At 38.6% G+C, this 21,579-nt stretch overlaps 1 long non-coding RNA gene and 1 pseudogene across 2 annotated transcripts in view; both read right to left on the bottom strand.

The window, feature by feature from the left end:
* The window catches only part of LOC147476454 (cardiolipin synthase (CMP-forming) / mitochondrial hydrolase fusion protein-like), a 42,325-nt pseudogene extending 27,555 nt beyond the window's left edge, over nucleotides 1–14,770 (bottom strand). Inside the window, exons 1-2 of the transcript XR_015209767.1 lie at nucleotides 14,697–14,770; nucleotides 14,479–14,550 (exon numbers count right to left, since the gene is read on the bottom strand). The product of XR_015209767.1 is annotated as a cardiolipin synthase (CMP-forming) / mitochondrial hydrolase fusion protein-like (transcript). The remainder of the gene's footprint in view (nucleotides 1–14,478; nucleotides 14,551–14,696) is intronic.
* Nucleotides 14,771–18,240: 3,470 nt separating this feature from the next.
* Nucleotides 18,241–18,851, bottom strand: LOC147476453 (uncharacterized). Its single transcript, XR_015209509.1, has 2 exons — nucleotides 18,715–18,851; nucleotides 18,241–18,590 (listed from the first exon to the last, which is right to left on the bottom strand). It is a non-coding gene; the product is annotated as an uncharacterized LOC147476453 (long non-coding RNA).
* Nucleotides 18,852–21,579: the final 2,728 nt, after the last annotated feature.

Raw genomic sequence — 21,579 nt, 5'->3', positions numbered from 1 at the left:
CGGATTGTTTCGACACCTTTATGCAAACCCAACAACAGATTTTACGAGCTATCCAACTTTCCTTATAGCAGATATCACAAGAGAAGGTACAAACAAAAGGTGTGTTTCCAGGTCAAGCGGTACCTAATCCTAAAACAATAAACACAGCCTTTGAGGTAAACAGTAATACTAGTACGGACAATGCAAACGTAGGGGAGCTAAATGTCATCACCACTCTCCGTTCTGCCAGAGTGATTGATAACGCCGTAACTATGCATATAGTTACCCCGCCAGTAGTCCCTACACCGGATATCGAACTAGATACCGAAATGATAACTGAAGATCCTACCCCTGTAGAGGTACAAGTTAAACCACAACCTAAGAAACAGAAAGCCATGGTTAAACATCCTGTTGATTTATATGCTAAATATAGAGAGAAACCACCGTTTCCTCAGAGATTAGCTATGTTACACAAGGATACAAATTTTGACGAGATTAGGTAAGTTTTTAAAAATCGAACGATAAACTTACCTTTTCTTGAAACGATAAAAAAATTACCTCATCATACTAAGTTTCTTAAAGAGTTGTGTACTACTAGGCGTAAGACAAATATTCCTAAAGATGCTTTTTTAACTGTACAGTTTCCAACTTTAACCGAACACAATGGAATCGTTAAGTACAAGGACCCTGGCCATCCTACTGTACAATGCACCTTAGGGGATACTCACACGACCACTGCTTTACTAGACCTAGGGGCGAGTGTTAACTTACTCCCTTATTATTTATATAAACAAATAGGTCTATAGGAGATACAACCTACAAAAATGACGTTGCAATTAGCTAATAGGTCTATCAAGTATCCTAAGGGTGTAGTGGAAAACATGCTTGTTAAGGTCCATGATTTCTACTATCCTACTGATTTCGTTATACTCGATATAGAAGTCGCCAATGACTCTGTTCCGATTATTTTAGGGCGTCTTTTCTTGGCTACTGCCAACGCGCTTATAAACTGCCGCGATGGTTCGATGTCCTTGTCTTTTGGCTATCTTTCTGTTGAGGGCAATGTTTTTAAAACGATGAAACAGTTTCCTGATACGAATATTGATGGAGAAGTTCACTTAATAGAGAGTTTAGCTCAAGAGTATTTTAACAACACGTTTCCTGAGAATCAGATGCACCAATTTATTTCCTTCGGAAGTTCTAATTTCGACAAGGACTCCTTGGAAGTAGATGAAATTGAGGAAGATTTCCTTCAACTCTTTTTTGCCATCTCGCGAGTCCCCACTTATCAACATCCATTCATCCCTCGACGCCATGACAGAAGAAGAATTTTTCACCCTCTATCCCAGTGATTCTTCTAACCCACCTATCGAGGAATGTCTTGCATATTTAAAAGATTTTGATGATCTAATTCTGAGAGCATTAGGTGAGCGCCATTTACCTACCTCATATCATCCTGTTACTCATTTACCTTCCATCAATGTTCCCCGCCCCCACCTTTTCAAAGGAATCTTGAGTTTGCGCTTGACCCTCTTGCTTCTTCTGTGCTTAATGATTTTCTAAATCCACCTAATACGGAAGTAATTCCCAAGGTAAAGGCACTTGACACCTTCATTTTTAAAATTGAGACAGTTCTCACCTACACCATGAATGAGTTTTGTGCTAAACCCACATTCTCATTTCTTCCATTCCTTACGTTTAAAATTTATCCATATCCACCATATCTTCCACAAACATCTATTTTCTTACGATCATTCACTTGGACACCATCTCGTTCATAGATGAAGAAGAAGGTGCATGCTCGGTTACATTCTAGATCTATCAGACCTCGCATTCATTTCACTAAGTTGCATCGTAGAAAATCTTGGTGCTTGATTCTATTTGGGGGTGCATTCCATATTATTTATTTATGGAAAGACCCCACAACTCTTTAGGTTGTTGATATATGGAAAATTACAGGATTTATTTGTTAAAGTCTCGAGTATCTGACTATAAACGGCTCATTTTGTTGTTTGGTGTACTTTCTTACAATTCCATATATTGGTTAGTGCACCATTCAGGTAACCGGGCCCTCCTTATGGAGTGTGTGGCTGTAAGTACCGGATCCTAAGTCTACGGTTAACATAATTCACGTATTCTACTCTAACATGTTTTCTCATTTTTTTGAGTCATGTTTCTTTATAGTGTGAATTATGTCTTTATTGCCTTTCGTTTTTCTTATATTAAATCTTATTCATAAAAAGTAAAAATATCAAAACCATAAAAATAGTCATCTATGAAGTCTTGGGAATCTGACTTTAAAAGACCCACGTTTTAAAACAAATTTTCAAACTTCGTTGCCAAAAATTTGTTTCGGGGTGGGGTGTTGGGTTTTCCGTCCTTGATTGTTCAACTTTCCATTTGTGTTGCTTATCTTTGTTTAGCGATATTTTGATTTGGGTTGACATTATCTATGCATTTAGATTTCATTTGTTCGCATAACTTACGTCATTCACGTATTTTGAGGCTTTTACCACCGTTCTATATGTCATCCGCGGTTAGATTAGAGTGTGGTATGGATCATTGGATTGGAAATTCTCTCTTGATCGTTTTCATATCTCATTCGCAAAAATCGGACCGGTAACGAATCGGCAATTTTAGTTTGAAGTTGCACGAAAAATCGGAAAATTTTGGAAACACGATTTGGGCTTGGGCCCAAAGCACGCACGTGCGCGGCACGTGCATCTCCTTCTTCAGCAAAACAGATCGCGGGTTTGTTTCTTCCTTCCGCCATTAACAACTCAAAACCCTAACAAGAAAAAAAAAATGAAAACCTAAATACTACCATGCCAATTAGGATTCACCCACCCCAAACCTTCCCCACAACATCCCCACCACCATTTCCATCAATTTCAACCACCAAAACAGTAAAAAATTCGAAAAAAACTCGAACCACCGCACCACCGCCCAAACTTTAAGTGAGTTTGATTCAAACTCCATCCCCACATTGCATTTAAACCCTCAAATCGTCTCAAAACTTCAATGGCGCAAAGACAAAGAATTTTGCCGGAACAAGCTTTTACTTTTACCGCCATAGCCGCGACCGCTTTTTACAGTTGGATGTGAGATGATTATGAGGGATTGGAATAGGTTGTGGCATTCAACAGATGATTTCTACCACTCGATTTGGTGGAACAATTCTATAAGAAGAGGGAGTTAGATGGTAATAGAATTTTTGTTAAGATCGGACGAGGGAGAGAAGTATCTAGGAAGTTGGTGAGATTTTAGGCATTCCGCCTGAGGCGCCATCTCTCGCGCCACATTGCGGGAATCGATTTGGTGGGATCGAGCCTTTGATGAGCGAGATGGTTTTGGAGGAAACTACAATCGAGCTTCGCATTTGCGGTCGTCGTCTCGCGAACCAACCCCGTGGTAGCTCGAAGATTAGTAGGAATGTCACTGGAAAAGAGAAGGTCGATTGACATCAGTCTAAACTATCTTCACGTTCTATGGATACTCCGGGCGGAAGTATGAATTCGTATTCTCGAGTTTTTATTAATATGATTAGGGGAGTTTGGAAGAGTATTGCACCTCTCCCTGTTTTGATAACAAAAATCATGATAAGTTTGAGAGCAACTCCAAAATCTGGCGCATACAATGATTAAGTTGCATATGAATGTCATAAGCATTATCTGGTGTGTTCAAAAGGTTTGGAGGTCAGCTGGAGAGAGGGTAGTGGAAGAGACTGATTCGGATGATGATGATGAGACCACCGCGGCATGTTTTGATGCGATGCCTTGGAGAGGTGTATTTGATCGCGAGCAGCATATCGGTGCTTCATCGTGGCATCGTTCTCTTAATACTATTTGTGAAGATCTCAGATTTGGTAGACTACCATACATCATAACTCACGGAGAGTCGTGCCAGTAGCGAGGATGGCGTTAGGAAGAGATGAAGGCAGAGATGGAAGCACCGATGCAAGTTCGAAGAAATGCTTGAACGCTTCCCACTGTGTAGTTAAATCGCTACTCGGTCGCGAGTAGTAGGTGTAATCGATCGGGAGATTAATCGAATTAATCGGACGATTTTTCATAACATTATATTTCTTTACAAATAATTATTAAATATATTTAACTTTGAAATACCAACATAATGAAGCCAATTAAGAACCCAATCAATCAATAAACAATTAAAACACTCAATCAACTAAAATAAATATGATTAAAATGTAGAACTTTCTGAGAATCGGGGTTGGCGAATCGGGAAATGTCGAGTTCAATGTTTAACATTGAAATAGTGAACACAATTACTCGGCTAATCGGGCCTAATCGGCCGAGTACTCGGGGAGTTTTTGAGCCCGATTGTAATCGGGGATTAAATTGTTAGTCGAGTCGGCTAAATAGCGAGTAGCGAGTACTCAGGAAGTACTCAACGATTTAATAGCCCAGCTTCCCACCCCACAAGGGTTCTTCTGAGGAGGAGGCGTTTGTGAGGCACGAGCGTCGTCGCCGAAGGACGGATGGCTTGGGCCCATCTTCATCTCATGTTCCATCGTCAAACAGTAGCGGATGGTTTAGGGAATTTATTGATTGATGTTGTTTTTTTTATTGTTTTCATTAGTTCGGATGTTAAGTTTTCAAATTCAGTAGTTAGATTTGAATTCGGTAGTTAATTGTATTTGAATTTGAATTTGAATTTCATTTGGTTCTTTTCAAATTGTGCGTCGATTTTATTGTTAATCTCACCTTCCCGAATTGTTTGGGGGTGGTATTATTTCTTCTAGCATGATTTTTATATGATCCACAATTTTAGAAGTAGTTTTGCGGTGATTGTTGAGAATATTGCCAATATTGGCATGCCTATGATTAGATGTTGTGGTAGGATGAAATTTCAAAGAGTTAGGAAGTTACTATTCTAAATTCAATCTAAAAGATATTAGGTTTGTTTAGAATAATGAATATGGGTTATTTCCGTTTTAAGTTTTGGAAATATTTTTGTTTCCGGCAATTGCCTTAAAGCTTTTTGGCAACTTGTTAATCCGTTTTAGAAACCAAAACCCTATATATACTTCCTTCATTCTACATTCACAACCAACACTAGAAACCTTGCACTCTCACCTTTTCACTCTCACTTTTTATCTCCTTTCTTTTTCACTTTAGCACCGGTACCGGGCGCACCACTCGTGCCTCGATGGAGTGCACCCTGCACTTGACCTATCTGTTAGTCAACTTAGACCAGAGTGCACCCTACGCCCTCACAAGAACAAATCCGAGCGCACCCCGTGCTCAAAACACTGGAACTTGCCCAAGGCACTAGCGCACCCTACGCCCATCCCAGGCAAAAAGTGAGCGCGCCCTACGCCTAAGTGCCTGGAACTCGGGTTGGACCTGCGCGCAATCCGCGCCCTTCCCAGGTTAAATTGGAGCGCCACCCGCGCCCTGACCTCCATAGGCACGAAAAATTCTGATTTTTTGTAGGTTGTTCCAGGATCGTTTGCAGCTTTTCTAGAGAGTAGTTTTGTGATGACATCTCCTACAGTCATACCTGAGCAGTCTTTTGAAGACTTGTTGGGAAGCGAGACTTATAGAGGTTGGTTCCGCGATAGGGTCTTGCAGTTAGGATGACGGCATCTACTGGTAAGTGATGATGACTCATATTCACCTCAGCTTATTGCATTTTTCTACAATAATATTAGTTTCTATTGTAACCAAGACGGAGAACAAAAATTTTCCCTTGCAATTAATGACACGACAATGGAATTCAGTAAGTCTTTGGTAGCGTTAGTTTCGAGATTGCTCTTGCCTGATCCTATGCACACGTGGGGATATATGACCGATAATGCATACCTCTATGACTACATATTTCCATGAGTATTATGAGGGAAGGGTGTTTCGTGTAATGGACCAAGGGTGATATAGCATAGCCCTTGGTAGGCTGTCCTTGAATGTAGGCACCACCATGTTATTCATCCTGATGAATATTTTTAGAAGTGGCGGTTTAATTCGTGAATAATGCTGGCGGTGATGTTTTCCTTGCTTTAGCTGAGGGACGTCGCCGATATGACATTCCCCGAGTATTAGTGACTAGTCTTAAGATAGCTCAAAGCATGAGACATAAGTATCTTCTTATGCCTGTTTTGGTTGGCCGCATCATGCGCGGTTGTTTACCTGAATTCTGTACCCAGTTCACAGATTAGAAAAAGGTTGAAGTCATGAGACCCACCAATTGGGTGGTTCGTTCATTTCGAGTTATGACTTGGCCGGGATGGCAGGTGCAACCTCATTTGGTTGCTCCTTACACCCCATCAGACCTAGCAACACTTTCGACGAGGTTAACCACGAGTTGATGACACCGCGGCGGGCTTGGCAAGTTAACATGGCATGGCGATGCGTGAAGGAACCTCATCTCTTTGAAGAGGAAGATGAGGGAAGATGGCGATTAAGCGGGAGATAAGGTAAGTTTTTATTTTCAGTTAGTGTCCGCTTATGTCCCAAACAATTTAATTTTTGTTAACCCCATAGCGGGTGGAACTCCTATAGAGTTCGTCGGTTTTTATTTTCTATATTATTATGTTTTAACCTTGTTTTTGCAGATATTCGAATTTCCGCAGCGTTTCTATGGTATTTTTTTCTATCATTTTTATTTAAATACTTTGAGGACAAAGCATGCTTCTTGTTTGGGGGAGGGGGGATAGAAACACGTGTAATTAAAACATCTGTTAGGATATAGATATATATAATATGCACTTGTTTTCTAGTAAAAATTTCAAAAATTTAAAAATATAAATAAAAAGTTATGCTATACACTTAGGAATATTGGTATTGTTTTATTTCTCTATGCTCTTAATAATCTAGAAGTCTCACATAGCTTTTGCATTATAATAGTTTTTAGAAACTTAGATTAATATGTAGGTAATAATCTTTGCATCTATCTATAAATATATTACATGAGTATCTATGATTGTTTGGCAGTAAGTTTTTGAAATCTAGGCTAGAGTATTTATTCTACAAATCCTGTGAGAATATAGCCTAAAGTCTTATATGAGTGAAACATTTTGAGAAATGACACAAGGGAGAAGTAAAATCCGGATAGAGAAATCACACGTCCACTTGGTTGATCACTATACCATATCCTAAGCGAGAATTTAGGCCCTCTTTGGATCAATATAACTAGAAATTCAAACCTTATGAAAGTATTTTCTGCTAGTCGCCCTTCTAAGCCTTTCTTTAGCTTTTCATAAACCACAAATCCTTTAACCTTTTACAAAAAAAAAATCAGCCTACCAATTCTTTGAATGAGTATGAGAATAGAAATGAAGAATAGAAAAGAGAAAGACCTTTGAAATCAATAATTTGTTAGTTGCTTCAAATAAGAAAAGAAAATTTTCATCCAAATGAAAAAAAAAATAATAAATAAAATAAAATAAAGAGTTAGAACTCCAAAAATAGAATCAAATGAGTCAAAAGCCAAAGAAAAAAAATATATATATGGCTAAGGATGGAAACAAAGTGTAGAAGCAAAAATAAAGAACAAGGTTTTCTTTAGTTACACAATATGAAGGCTCTATTATCTCAGACTTGTCCTTTTTGAATAACCATTTCCTTCATTCTTAAACCATCTCCTAATCCCCGCAACACCTAATAAAGACCTCTAGCTCAATTAGGAATAGGTTAGTGTGATAGTAAGTAGCAGATGTGTTTGATCGACTCCGGCTTCCTTGTGTGTCATTGAGATTGTAAGGTAAAGTGTGCCCCACCATTACTTGGAGTATGTGAAAACTTGAGCGAAAAATCAGTGGTTTTGTCTTGACATTTATGTTAGGACCTACTTAAGGGCAGCTATTCAAGTTTTCAAAAATGGACCTGCTAGTGCATTTCATAGTATTACTCATTGTACATATGCTTATTCGTAGATGATTGATTATTATGTATATATTAGCTTAGGTTTCCACTTGATTATTCTGTATTCATTGCTAGTGAGATGTATAGATAATTGAGACATAAATAAGGAAACAATAGTTTTATTTCTTAGTCGTTGTAGTATAGATGAAGTTTGTGAGTACCTTCACTGGAAAACTCTCACGAGGCTATAACTCATCTACTAGAGAATTCCTAGTGGTTTAAAACCTTGTTGCAAATGGTCAATGCAATCGCACTCGGCGAAACGAGATTAGTTAGAACTCCATTTTTGGTCACTTATGCTAATTTCTTATATTTGCTTGAAGACAAGCAAAATGCTATTTGGGGGTGGTTTGATAAGAGCCTAAAACTGTAGTTTTAACCCCCTAACAATAATACTTTTAGACCAATTATTGGAGTAATAAATAAGAGTTAATGCTGATTACGTGTTTTTATGTATTTCAGACATTGGAGTCAATTATGTGCAGAAATGTGTCACTTTTGCGAGATAAAAGAGCAAGAGTTGGTTGCTAAGAAGTTCTGTGATTAAAGGCCAAGATTCAAAGAGAAAAAGCCTTTCTAAAGCCCGGTCAAAGTCAGCCTGGCGTAAGCTTGAAGGTAATAAAAGTCGATTAGAACTTCCGAAGGTCGTATTTTTGGACTCATACCTCAGAATTGGGCCTACCTTATGTCAAAATGACCGACTTGGAAAGAGCTTTCCAGTGGTCTAAGCCTTGACCAAAACAGAGGAGCAGAAGTGGATGAAAAGTCTGTTGAAGCAAAATCCAGCTGGAAAGGCCTCTGTGGACTTAAGAAATTGGGTTTTGGGCTCGATTTTCAGGCCCAAAACATAGCTCCTCAGCCCATGTATGAAAATGTGGATCTTGTCTCCTCCATTTGAAGACACAAAACTAAACTCTTAAGCATCTAGTTTTTTTTGCTTTTAATTTTAAGCATCTTAATATTATAAGTTATTCTTCACTTCATAGTGGAGAGCGACCGCAGCTCTGCTTAGCATATCTGAGATAAAGCTGACCGTGCTCTTGAGCGATAGATATAGTAGCGACATGCGCTCTGACAAAGCCTAACCCAAGCACAACCCATGCCTCGCGTATTGTTTAGAAACCCACACCACCGACTGTTTTAGTTTAGTTCCTATTTTAGATTCTTGTAATCTCTATATAAACATCTTGTAATCTTCTTAGAAATCAATCAAGTAAATATTCTCTCCAATCAATCTCTCTCTCTAATTTATCATGGTATCAGCCTAATATTGATCCAAACCCTAATCCTAAACTCTATCAGCTTCCGCCTCCTCTCAATTCTTAATGGCCGACGCCTCCACTCCAAATAATGACTCTATTCCATATTCTGATGATCCTTTCTATGTCCACCACTTAGATAGTCCCACGGCTATCCTCGTATCTCCTCTGTTATCAGGGGACAATTATCCAACTTGGTTACGGTCTATCTCTAGAGCCCTTCGAGCAAAGAATAAGTTTGGTTTTGTCGATGGCTCTGTAACTCCTCCCAGCACTCCCAAAGAAAAATCTAAGTGGTCACGATGTGATGACCTTGTTGCTTCATGGATTCTCAATTCTATTACTCCAGATATCCGTGGCAGCATTCTCTATGCCGACTCTGCATCCGAAATCTGGAAAGATCTAGGTGATCGTTTTTCACAAACTAATGCACCCAAGGTTTTTCAACTGAAGGATTCTGTCACTCTTCTCAAGCAAGACAATCGTCCGGTATCTGTTTATTTCACTTTACTTAAATCTTTCTGAGATGAATTAAGTTCTTTATCTACTATGCCTGCTTGTACTTGTGGTCATGCATCTATTTTTGCCAAAGAGATTGAAGATGGTCGTTCTATGAAATTCATGTAAAGCCTAGATGCTCGTTTTCAATCCATCCGCAGTCAAATTCTCTTGATGGATCCTTTTCCTCGTATGTCCAAGATTTATTCTTTAATCCGACAAGAGGAGAAGCAACAAGAGATTCATGCACTCTCTCTTCCTTCGCGCTCGGATCTGCTACCACAGTATTCATTTTCAGAAGACCGGCGGGCTTCTTCGAAATTAGGTCCGTCTAAACCTCCACAAAGCACTGGTGGTTAAGCCCCACCGACCTCGGTGGCGCCTCGGATCTGAGGGCCCCAGGCGAGCATCGCTCGTCCATTTTGCAACCATTGTAACCGAGTTGGACATCATATTGGTACATGCTACAAACTGCACGGTTATCCACCCAAGCACCTTTCGGCCTAATTCGATTTACTCTGGACTCAATTCTCTGTTTTTCCATAGAACAATATAACCAACTTACCGGTTTGCTTGATTCAGGTAGTAACTCTTCACAAGCAAACCTGACAGGTATATCTCTCGTGCTTTTCTAAATCCATATGCATCATTGACTCTAGTGCTACCAATCATGTCTGTTCTCCATTACATCTGTTTTCTCCTTATCATACTTGTTTAACACATTCTACTCTTAAACTTCCGGATGGAACATGCCATTTAATTACTCATGTTGGTAGTGTTATTTTCTCCCCCCTTTTGCGTCTTGACAACGTTCTATTTGTTCCCACCTTTCATTTTAATTTGCTTTCCATTAGTGAACTAGTCAAGTCTCACCCTATCTCTGTCACGTTCACTAATGATTCTTGCCTTTTTCAGGACTAGTTAACGAAGAAGAAGATTGGATTGGGACGACTTAATAGGGGACTCTACCATCTCCAACTAGCTTCCGTTTGCTCATCCTACAACTCCATCACAAATAATTTATGGCATTATCGCTTAGGACATCTATCTTCCACGCCTTTGCAGATTTTAGCTAAGCAGTTTTCTTTCATTTCTAGTTCAAATAATGCTACTTGCACTGTATGTCCGCAAGCTAAGCAAACTCGTTTATCTTTTTCTTATAGTTCAATCAAAACTATTAGACCTTTTCAAATGATTCATTGTGACATTTGGGATCCTTTTCATTTACCATCATATTCCAATGCTCGTTTTTTCTTAACTATTGTCGATGATTTTAGTCGTGCTACATGGATTTATCTTATGACTGTCAAATCTGAAACTACCATGCATTTACAATCTTTTTTTGCCATGGTTCATACTCAATTTCATTCTACAATACATTCACTCATATCTGGCCATAGCAACATTGATGACCATTTTCATGAAATCCAAGTCCTTCGTTTCGACAATGGCTCTGAATTTATATCTCATAACATGCAACAATTCTTTTCCAAACATGGGGTAATCCACCAACGTAGTTGTGTTGCTACTCCCCAACAAAACGCTGTTGTTGAAAGAAAACATCGTCACTTACTCAACGTTGCACGAGCATTACGTTTTCAAGCTCACCTCCCATTATCCTTCTGGGGTGAATGCATTCTCACTGCAGGCTATCTCATTAACAAAATTCCTAGCACCTTGTTAAATGACAAATCACCTCATGAGCTTCTATTTACAACACCTCCCACTCTTGCCCATCTTAGTATTTTTGGTTGTTTATGTTTTGCTCACAACACTTCCATTAAAATAAGTTTGATCACCGCGGGAAACCTGGCATCTTCATTGGTTATCCTTATGCTAAAAAAGGCTATCACATTTATGATTAATTTTCCAAGAAAATTTATACTTCTCATGACGTGGTTTTCCATGAGACTGTATTCCCCTATCAACATCTATCTCCCCCTACTCAATTTCATTCTACAATACATTTACTCATATCTGGCCATAGCAACATTGATGACCATTTTCATGAAATCCAAGTCCTTCGTTTCGACAATGGCTCTGAATTTATATCTCATAACATGCAACAATTTTTTTCCAAACATGGGGTAATCCACTAACGTAGTTGTGTTGCTACTCCCCAACAAAACGCTGTTGTTGAAAGAAAACATCGTCACTTACTCAGCGTTACCGCAGGCATTACGTTTTCAAGCTCACCTCCCATTATCCTTCGGGGTGAATGCATTCTCACTGCGGGCTATCTCATTAACAAAATTCCTAGCACCTTGTTAAATGACAAATCACCTCATGAGTTTCTATTTACAACACCTCCCACTCTTGCCCATCTTAGTATTTTTGGTTGTTTATGTTTTGCTCACAACACTTCCATTAAAATAAGTTTGATCACCGCGGGAAACCTGGCATCTTCATTGGTTATCCTTATGCTAAAAAAGGCTATCACATTTATGATTAATTTTCCAAGAAAATTTATACTTCTCATGACGTGGTTTTCCATGAGACTGTATTCCCCTATCAACATCTATCTCCCCCCCCCCCCTTCCCCATCACATCTGCTTGTTTCTCCCTTACCCATCCCAGACAATGAAACCTTTGACATTCAACATCTCATGTAATTCCAATGGATGGAGCGCGACCTGCTCCAGCCCAAATCGAGCGCGACCCACGCTCTCTTCTTCCTGACAATATTCCCACTCCTCCAGCTCCGTCACCCCACCTTTTGGAAGATCCTCAGCCATCCCACCTCAATCCTCCTGCCTCAACTCGATCTACTAGAATGCGATAACCCCCACCACTCCTCATCCAAGATTATCACTGTCCTACTCTCACCAAGGCACCTACAGTCCCTCGTTCGGCCAACCTCCTCCAATCGGACTCTAAGGTAACACGGTCTTACACTCCATACCCTATGGCTTTTTATGTTTCTGACACTAACTTTTCTCCTTGTCATAAATCTTTTTTGTCTAAAGTGTCTTCTTCTTCAGTTGTTCCTACATCCTTTTTCTCAAGGCATCAAAATTCCAAAATGGAAAAGCTGCTATTTCTTGAAATTGCGGCTTTGGAACAAAATAACACATGGACTCTTGTTTCGTCATCCTCTCATCATAAGCCTATAAATTGTAAATGGGTTTTCAAGATTAAATATCATTCTAATGGTTCTATTGAACGTTACAAAGCTCGTCTTGTTGCCAAGGGTTACAATCAGATTGAAGGCCAAGACTATCATGACACTTTTGCACCCGTTGCAAAATTAGTCACTGTTCGATTATTTCTCTCCATTGTTGCTATCAGACATTGGACTCTTCATCAGCTGGATGTCCACAATGCCTTTCTTCAAGGCAATTTGGATGAAACTGTTTATATGACATTACCTCATGGATTCGCCAAACAGGGGGAGAACAGGATATGTCGCCTCAATAAGTCCTTATATGGACTCAAGCAGGCTTCTCGGCAATGGTTTGCCAAACTATCTACCACTCTTATCTTTGCCGACTTCACTTTCGGTCTAAGTCGACTATTCTCTATTCACTAATATTTGTGGTTCTGATTCTATATTTGTCCTTGTATATGTGGATGACATTCTAATCACAAGCAACAATCCATCTCTCATTCAGAACTTAAAGAAATTTTTAGAAGCAACATTCTATATCAAAGACTTAGGACGTCTAAAATATTTCTTGGGTATCGAGGTTGCTCGTTCCAAAGAAGGATTATTTCTTACAGTAAAATGTCTTTTTGGACATTACAATGCGATTAATGGTTTACCACGGGTGGTCGTATTTCTGAGTTTCTTATGGAACAAAATATCAACCTCCATACCGATGATGGCACATTACTTCAGGATCCTACTGTCTATCATCACTTGACTGGACGTCTCTTATATCTCACAATCACACGTCCGGATATTACTTTTTCTGTTAATTATCTCAGCCGTTTCATGCAGTCCCCACGGACTCCACATCTAGATGCTGCTCATCGTATACTCCGCTACCTTAAAGGTTCGATCAACAAAGGGATTCTCTTATCCACTAATAGTTCTTTACACATCTCGGTTTACGTGACTCACGATTGGGGCTGTGGTGTCCGTCTTTCGTCGTTCTACTAGTGGTTATTGCACTTTTCTTGGTTCTAGCCCTATATCACGAAAAAAACAAAGCGAGCATTGTATCCCGTTCTTACGCTGAAGCCGAATATCGTTCCCATGGCTACGGCGTGTGAACTTCAATGGTTGAAGTATCTTCTCTCGACTTAGGCATCTTTCATCCTTCTCGATGAACATGTTTTGTGACAATCAAGCCGCCGCTTCATCCGTCTTAAAATCAATTTTTTTTCATGAACAAACGAAAGCACATCGAATTGGATTTGTCATTTCTTCGCGACAAAAATACAGGCCAAGTTACTATCTCCTACGTTCGTTCCATCCTCGGATCGGTGGTAGCCTTCCTGAAACCTCCGGCAGGACACCTTTCGAGATTAATTAGCAAGTTGGGAGTTCTTGATATTCACTCTCCAACTTGAGGGGAGTATTAGAAGTTATTATTCACTTCATAGTGGAGGCGTGACTGCGGCTCTGCCCGGCTATACCAGATAAGCGACCAGCGCTTCTCTGAAACGATGATACAATGCGCAGCACATTGCTCGACAAAGCCTAACCCTAGTGCGACCCGCGCCTCGCGTATTGTTTAGAAACCCACACTACTGACTGTTTTAGTTTAGTTCCTATTTTAGATTCTTGTAATCTCTATATAAACATCTTGTAATCTTCTTAGAAATCAATCAAGTAAATATTCTCTCCAATCAATCTCTCTCTCTAATTTATCAACACAAATCTAAAGAGAGGAAAAAAACAAGAAGGGAAGACTTACTTGAAACCATACTCGGACATCACCTCAGCAGGTTCCCCTTTTCCAACAACGATTATAAGGTCATTCCCATATCTGCAAGAAAGCATAAGAATGAACAGAGACATAAGATGAAAAAGTTCTAGGTCTCATAACTGATACAAAATGCGTTTCTTCATTGTCCAGATATAGCAGACTACTTTCCAATGTTGCGTTACATACAAGAAAGTAAGTGTATATACCTATGCACCATTTCTTTAAAGGGCGAATTCCCCTTGGACAACTGCGTAAAACCATAGATATCAAATAGCGACATTGTTGGGGTTAATACCGATACCCATCAATCCCCACTACATAAATAATTTGTAATATAAAACACTACAACTCGGACAAATTCTAAATATCAACTACAACCTAACTAACATGCCCAACTCTCTAAACAACTATCAACAACAAATAATAATGTAAAGAGAAGAACAAACATACCACAACACAAAGATATACCGTGGTTCAGCCAATGATGCCTACTTCCACAAGAGCTAATCCTTTTATAAAGTGGGAAGGACGATTACAATCACTCCTTTTCAGCCTCTCACCTTACTAAATCACTCCTCTATCTTTATAAACTTTTCTCTCTGTAAAGTTATCTCTCAATTTTGATAACTCTTAAAATTGGGTTTCTTTTCTCTGTGTTCTAGGTTTTCCAAAACCTTGTTGTTAGGTTTATATGCCAAAAACCAAATTCATGGTTACTATAGTGAATTAGAAACCGCACCAGTGTCGAGCACGCGCGCCCTCAAAATACTGTAAGTTGTTCATGGCATGGGCGCAGGCGCGCCTTGGGCAAGACCAAATTGAACGCGCGCGCGCTCAGCCTTCTTCACGCAAACTGAACGTCTTTGTCTCTCCTCAGGTGAGGAATAAGTCCAACAATACAATGGATTAAATATTTGCATATCTGTCTCTAGGGATACATATATGGCATGGATGTTGTCCTCCCGACAGAATTAATTGCACCAACTACAAGGACAGATGCAGTATAAACTGGAAACAATGGTGCTGCTCTAACTTTGGTGGCAAACTCAATTGATAAAACTCGAGAAGAAGCTTTACAATGTCTAATAAAATATCACGCAAATATGATAGAAAGTTTTGCCTCAAGAGTTTTGAACCATAAGATTGGGTACTTAGCCGAAGATAGAAGCTCATTGAATCTGGGAAGCTGTCAGAGAATTGGGAAGGACCGTTTATCATTGATAAGCCAGCATCTAAAGGGTCTTATTTCCTTTGTCGAATCACTAGAGAAAAATTTGCCAAGCCATGGAATGCTTTTCGTTTGAAAAAGTTTTATCGTTGAATGTTTGTTTTTCATTCATTGTAATCATTTCATAATTCAATAAAATTCGATCCATCTTTCATTTTAACTAGGGATCAAATATCTCAAATTTCTTTATCATTACACTATAGGGGCGGCGTCACCCTAACTTTCAATATATAATCGTTATAATCTGGGGGCATCACCTCAACTTTCATTATCATTATACTATGGGGGCAGCGACACCCCAAATTTTATTACAATATCATTACACTATGGGGGCAGTGACACCCCAAATTTCATTACGTTATCATTACACTTTGGGGGCGGCGACACCCCAAATTTCATTATGTTATCGTTACACTTTGGAAGTGACACCTCAAATTTCATTCGTTATCGTTACACTTTGGAAGCGGCGCCAAATTTCGATACGTTATCATTATTATACTATGGGGGCGGCTACACCTCAAGTTTCATTACATTTTCTTTACACAAGGGGCATTGCATCCCGAAAATCATTAACACTAGCTACCTACCTACCGTATGCAAACTTATAATTCAATAAAATTTTCATTAAGTCTCTTTAAAAATTAGATATTCATGTTGGCTCAGAAAGATCTCTTAGTTGGAAAAATTGATGTTTTCAAAAACTCATTTTTTTTAATCAATCCTTATTGGAATAACTACCCTTTTTCGAAATACTTTTTTAACCTGAATCAGCCAAAAAATTAAACTTACTTTTTTTTACCGATCCTTATTGGATAAAGAGTCCGATTTTGTTGACCAACACTTTTCTATTGGTCAAAACCATTTTCGGACAGTTTAACAGTTTTTTTTGGGGCAGTAAAACGGTATTTTCGAGCAGCCACTACAACAATTGCCTGTCCACAAATATATTCTTTTGGATAAATTACCATTTTTCAAAATAGTTTTTTAACCTGGCCCCTTATTGGATCGGCTATAAAAAAATTTAGAACCTTAGCAAATTATGCCACATTCAAATCTCATTCTCTTAAACTAATCTCTCATGTTATCTTACATTCAAATCTCATTCTTTTGAACCAATCTCTCTTTTTATATTAATGTACCAACCTATATAGTAACCAATCCATTTTTCAATACAAGGACTTGCCAATGAAATACTTTTTACTCAAATTTGGCTTGTCACTTTTTATAGCTCGGTTTTACCATTCTCCTCTTTTACTTTTGAATTAGATTACCATTTTCAACTCTTTTGCATTTCACTCAATCCAAAACAAATTTCTGATAATTTAATCAAGTTCAATTTTTTTGACCGCCATATCGCTTTCAACCCGACAAAAGTTACTGATTTATAAATTGCCGATCAGTTTTGGTAGCCAAAAATCGAGGGCTACCTTCCTCTTTTTAAGTCAAAGTCGATCTATTCTAAAATTATTTTTTAGATATATCCCAAACTAACCCTTTGATAACCAATCTGTTTGGATTTACTTATCAATCATTTTGCACAACCAAAGTTTCTTGTTGTTCAATTTACCACTTCAAAGTAAAAAAGAAAACAAGCGGAACCGCATTTGATCTAGATGGACTGAACTCCCTTTTTGACACAAACTTCTTTGGTCACCCCTATTCTCCTATAATACCACTTTTGATTATAGTTGCCAAACTAAGACAACTTTCAATTTGCATATGCCGAACTTCATTATTCATCTTGTTTGATTGCCGATCTCTTTGAGCCAACTCAATTTTGAAAAGTCCTACTTAACTTATAGTTAGCACCTGACACCTATTTTTCAACAGACCCTATTAAACAAACCACTACACATAATTAACTTATCACTCAATTTGCCAATTCAAGAGTTTCCTATCCAATAACTTTAATAACTTTTCGAACCCTTAAAAAAGCTAAATAACCCCAAGTCCCAACTGATACAACACTGATCAATTAAAAACAGCTTATCCACTCAATTCAATTCGCAATGGCCGATCAATTAAATTTGGCCGATCCTCTTTGATATTAATTCTATCCCGATCGATTACCGATCCCATAAATGCCGCTCGCATTGCCGATCCCATAAATGCCGCTCGCAAACTTTTTCCATCCACTGGAGGTATCTCCATGACTGGAGACTCGTTTTCTGCTAGGAGAATGATACATCAGAAGGAAGAGAACTAGTAGCGCCATATATCATATATGGTAACATCAGCTAGTCACGGCAAAGAAGAGGGTACATGGAGAATAAGGCAAAGCATGTCAACCACTTAAACAGCGAAGGCTCTTCTAGAGCCAAAAGGCATGCTGGTAGTAGAGGCAGCAAAATAGACTTTTCATGAACTTGAAATGAAAATGGGTAAAATGCAAACAAACTATTGAACATTGCATATAGCCATTTAGGACACCCTGTCGCTGGGTGCCCTAATCTGTTGAATTATTGAAGGCAGAGCAGACAGCACTGTTGCTGTAAGACCGAAGAACTTCAAAGATTGTTGTATTGCCCTTCATAAATTTTTGATCCCTTAATTCAAAAAAAAAATAATAATACCGTTGACACTTCAGAATTCCTTCCAAAAAAATAGCATTTGTCGACCCTATTCAACAATAAAAGAACAAGAAAATCTATTCTAGCCTTTGAATTACCGCTGGAAAGAATTGCCGCTGAATTTATTGCCAATCAAACCGATCAATCACTCAATCAAACTAAAATCGATACTTTGAATTTCCGCTCGATGCTGTTGCTGATCCTTTTGCGTTGCCGATCCCTGAACTGCCGCATTTGAACTGCCGATCCATTTGCCGATCTCTGAACTGCCGCATTTGAATTGCCGATCCTTCTCTATCGAACTAAACCAAATTCAAAAATAATCGATCAATATCCCACTACACACCCTTTGCCGCCAATCCATTAATATTAATTAGTTTATAACAAAATCTCATCTTGTGAGTTAATAAAAATAACTCCAATCACCTTCCATCTGGTTAATTGTTATTAACTAAATTATCGACATCTACAAGTGCCTCAACTGGTTTGGGTTTCACCATCTGCAGAGAAGTTCCAGAAGAAATAGCTTCATGTTTGGCTAGTACACACTGAACTTGCAATTGTTTGGAGAGTGAATTAGATTTCCACCCCCAGCAACTTTGCCAATTAGACTTCCACCCCCAGTTCTTTCAATATTAGACTTCCACCCCCTAACTTCACACCAAAATACATTCCGATGCGTTTCTTTGCGTGTGCAAGTACACATCTACCCCTCACCAGGTAAAATGACAAATAAACCCTTTGACTCCCCCAAGACCAAAACTCATCCAATTGCCACATGGCATCATCACACCCATCTAACTCCATCTAATCCAATGAACCTAAAATTTTTTTCCCTAAATGGCGTCCACTACCCTGCCCACCTAAAATTCCCAAAATAACCTCACTCAAGTTTTCTCAATGTGCGTGGCAAAAATAGCCGTTTGGTTCTAAAACTTGACCATTGTTCATTGTTCACTTAGAACAATGGTTACAACTGGAAGAAACTTCAAAGGGAAGAAGAATTGGAAGAAAGAAAAACCTAAAAAATGGGAGGTGGTGGAGAAATAGTCAGCGTCAAAAGCAAGCGTTGGAGAAGGTTTTTCCACTTTGTACACTTGCGTGTTAGATTATTAGTTCTTGTTACTTAGAGTACTCTGTTACTTATTAGTTCTTGTTACTTATTTGTTAAGAGTACTCTTTTGTTAATTTTAGGATCGTGGTTGCTTCTCATGTGGAAAGCTTGATCATTGGATTCAAATTGTGGAAGGCGGCTCTCCTTGCAAGAGATGCAATGTTGGTCGTGTTGTGAGAACTTCCACAACAACCTCATTCATTTGGTGAAAAGTTTTGAGTTGCCCAAACCCAAAGTCGAGGCTTTCAATGGATGAAGGATGCTCGGAAGGAGTCAATCGAGCAACAAAACTCAAGAACAACCTAGTAAGTTGTTATCCGTAGATGGGGAGCTCTTACGTAGGGAGTTCTAATGGGAAGTGGAGAGTTTCAATTGAAATAGAAATGGATAATTTGTGTGATGGGTTGAGGCAAATGTATTTGTGAAAGGGAAAGAGAAGGGTTAAGTTTGTAGTTTGTTGAAGTACTCTAGTTTGTTAGAGTACTCTTAGTTTTATCGATATTGTTGTTTTGTTTTGGATGTTTTCGTTATAATCTTGTAAAGTCATCTTGTAATCCTGCCAAGTTTAAGGTTTTAGTTTTGCGTTAGTTTTAAATGTTGAAGTGTAGTTTTAGTTTGGTAATGAAACTTTCATGAAGTTTTAGTTTGTTAATGAAGTTTTAGTTTGTTAATGAAGTTTGAGTTTTGAGTACTCTGAAGTTTTACTCAAGTTTTAGTTATGTTGTAAATGTTCATTCAATTTCAATCAAGAGTACTCTTCAATCAATCGATCTTCTCAAATATGTTGAATTTGTATGCAAAACAGTATTATTGAGAGGAGAGTATGTTTGTCGATCTTCAATCAATTAGTGTATGTTTGAAAAGCAGGAGGAAAGTAGTAACAAAAGAGTAAAACAAAGTATTGCGAGAGAAAATAGACTCGAGAAAAACCAAAGAAACTAACGACTCTAAACATTGAAACTAGAGTACTCTTGACTCTTGAAACTAACTAATAGGACAAAACATTGGAACTACCATGGAGAGTACTCACCATAGGACACTTAACACTGACTTGAACTCCTAACTTGACTCTAAACATAGATCTTCAAACATAGAATGCTTGAACTTCAACCATAGAGCACACCATGAAACAGGACAAACTTGAGATTACTTCTTCTTGTAGCTGGACTTCTTCTTGCTCATCACGGACTCGGCTGCTTCTAGTGCCAAGACAATTTCTTTAGCTTGACGTGCGGTGATTGTGATGGACCGGTGATTGTGATGGTCTGGACCACCTACTCTTGATGATGCTTTGAGAAGAAGAGGATGTGCTTTTGTTGGTGGTGGTGTTGGTTGTGGTGGTGTTGGTTGTGGTGGTTCTGGTTGTGATGCAAATTTCAAATCAAATCCCTTGGCTGGTGGTGGAGGAGCAAACCCTGGTTTTGGAGCAAAGCCAGGTGGAGGATATGATCCTAATTCATCTTCACATCGACCAAAATAAGAGTCCAACTGTAAATAGCACATGCAATTGCGTGCTTCACGGAGACTTTGAGACTTAACCTACCATCGATTCTCCATCATCTCCAAGAACACCCTCGATCTTTCTTGTCTTTGAGCAATGACTTGATTTGCTCAAAAGATTGTTCAATTTGTTTGCTATCTAACTCAAATTTATTCATTGTTCCTGCTTTCACCATTGTTTGTTGAGTTTGTTTTGTTTGCATTTTTTGTGTGAGGAGATGAAAGATGTGATTGGTGATGTGAGTTGTGCTTGGGGGGAAGTGGCTATGCCTTTATAGAGCGAGATGAACAATGTTTATTCACGAGGCATTGACTAGCCGACCTAGAAAACTCCCTAGAAAACAGATGTAAAATTATCACAATAACTCATCACAATATTTCTATTTCTATAGAGTACTCATTTCTATATGAGTCTCTTCCTATATAAGCAAAACACAATATCACAACTTTCTTTCTTAATATGCTAACTTGCTAACTTAAGAGTATAAATCCATAACTGCCAATTTTAAAAGAGTTTTAAAACCGAAGATCGCCATTAATCCATCACCAGTAACCAAAATAAGCTATACATTGACACATACCAAAATGAGTTTTAAAACCCAAGATACACCATGTTTCTGTCAAAATGAGTAAAAACAACCAAAACAAATGCGGACATACTAACTTACAAAAGTATC

Source organism: Coptis chinensis, chromosome 9 (assembly GCF_015680905.1).
Source record: "Coptis chinensis isolate HL-2020 chromosome 9, ASM1568090v1, whole genome shotgun sequence".
Taxonomy (NCBI): Eukaryota; Viridiplantae; Streptophyta; class Magnoliopsida; order Ranunculales; family Ranunculaceae; genus Coptis; species Coptis chinensis.
This window is presented reverse-complemented; position numbering and strand designations above follow the sequence as displayed.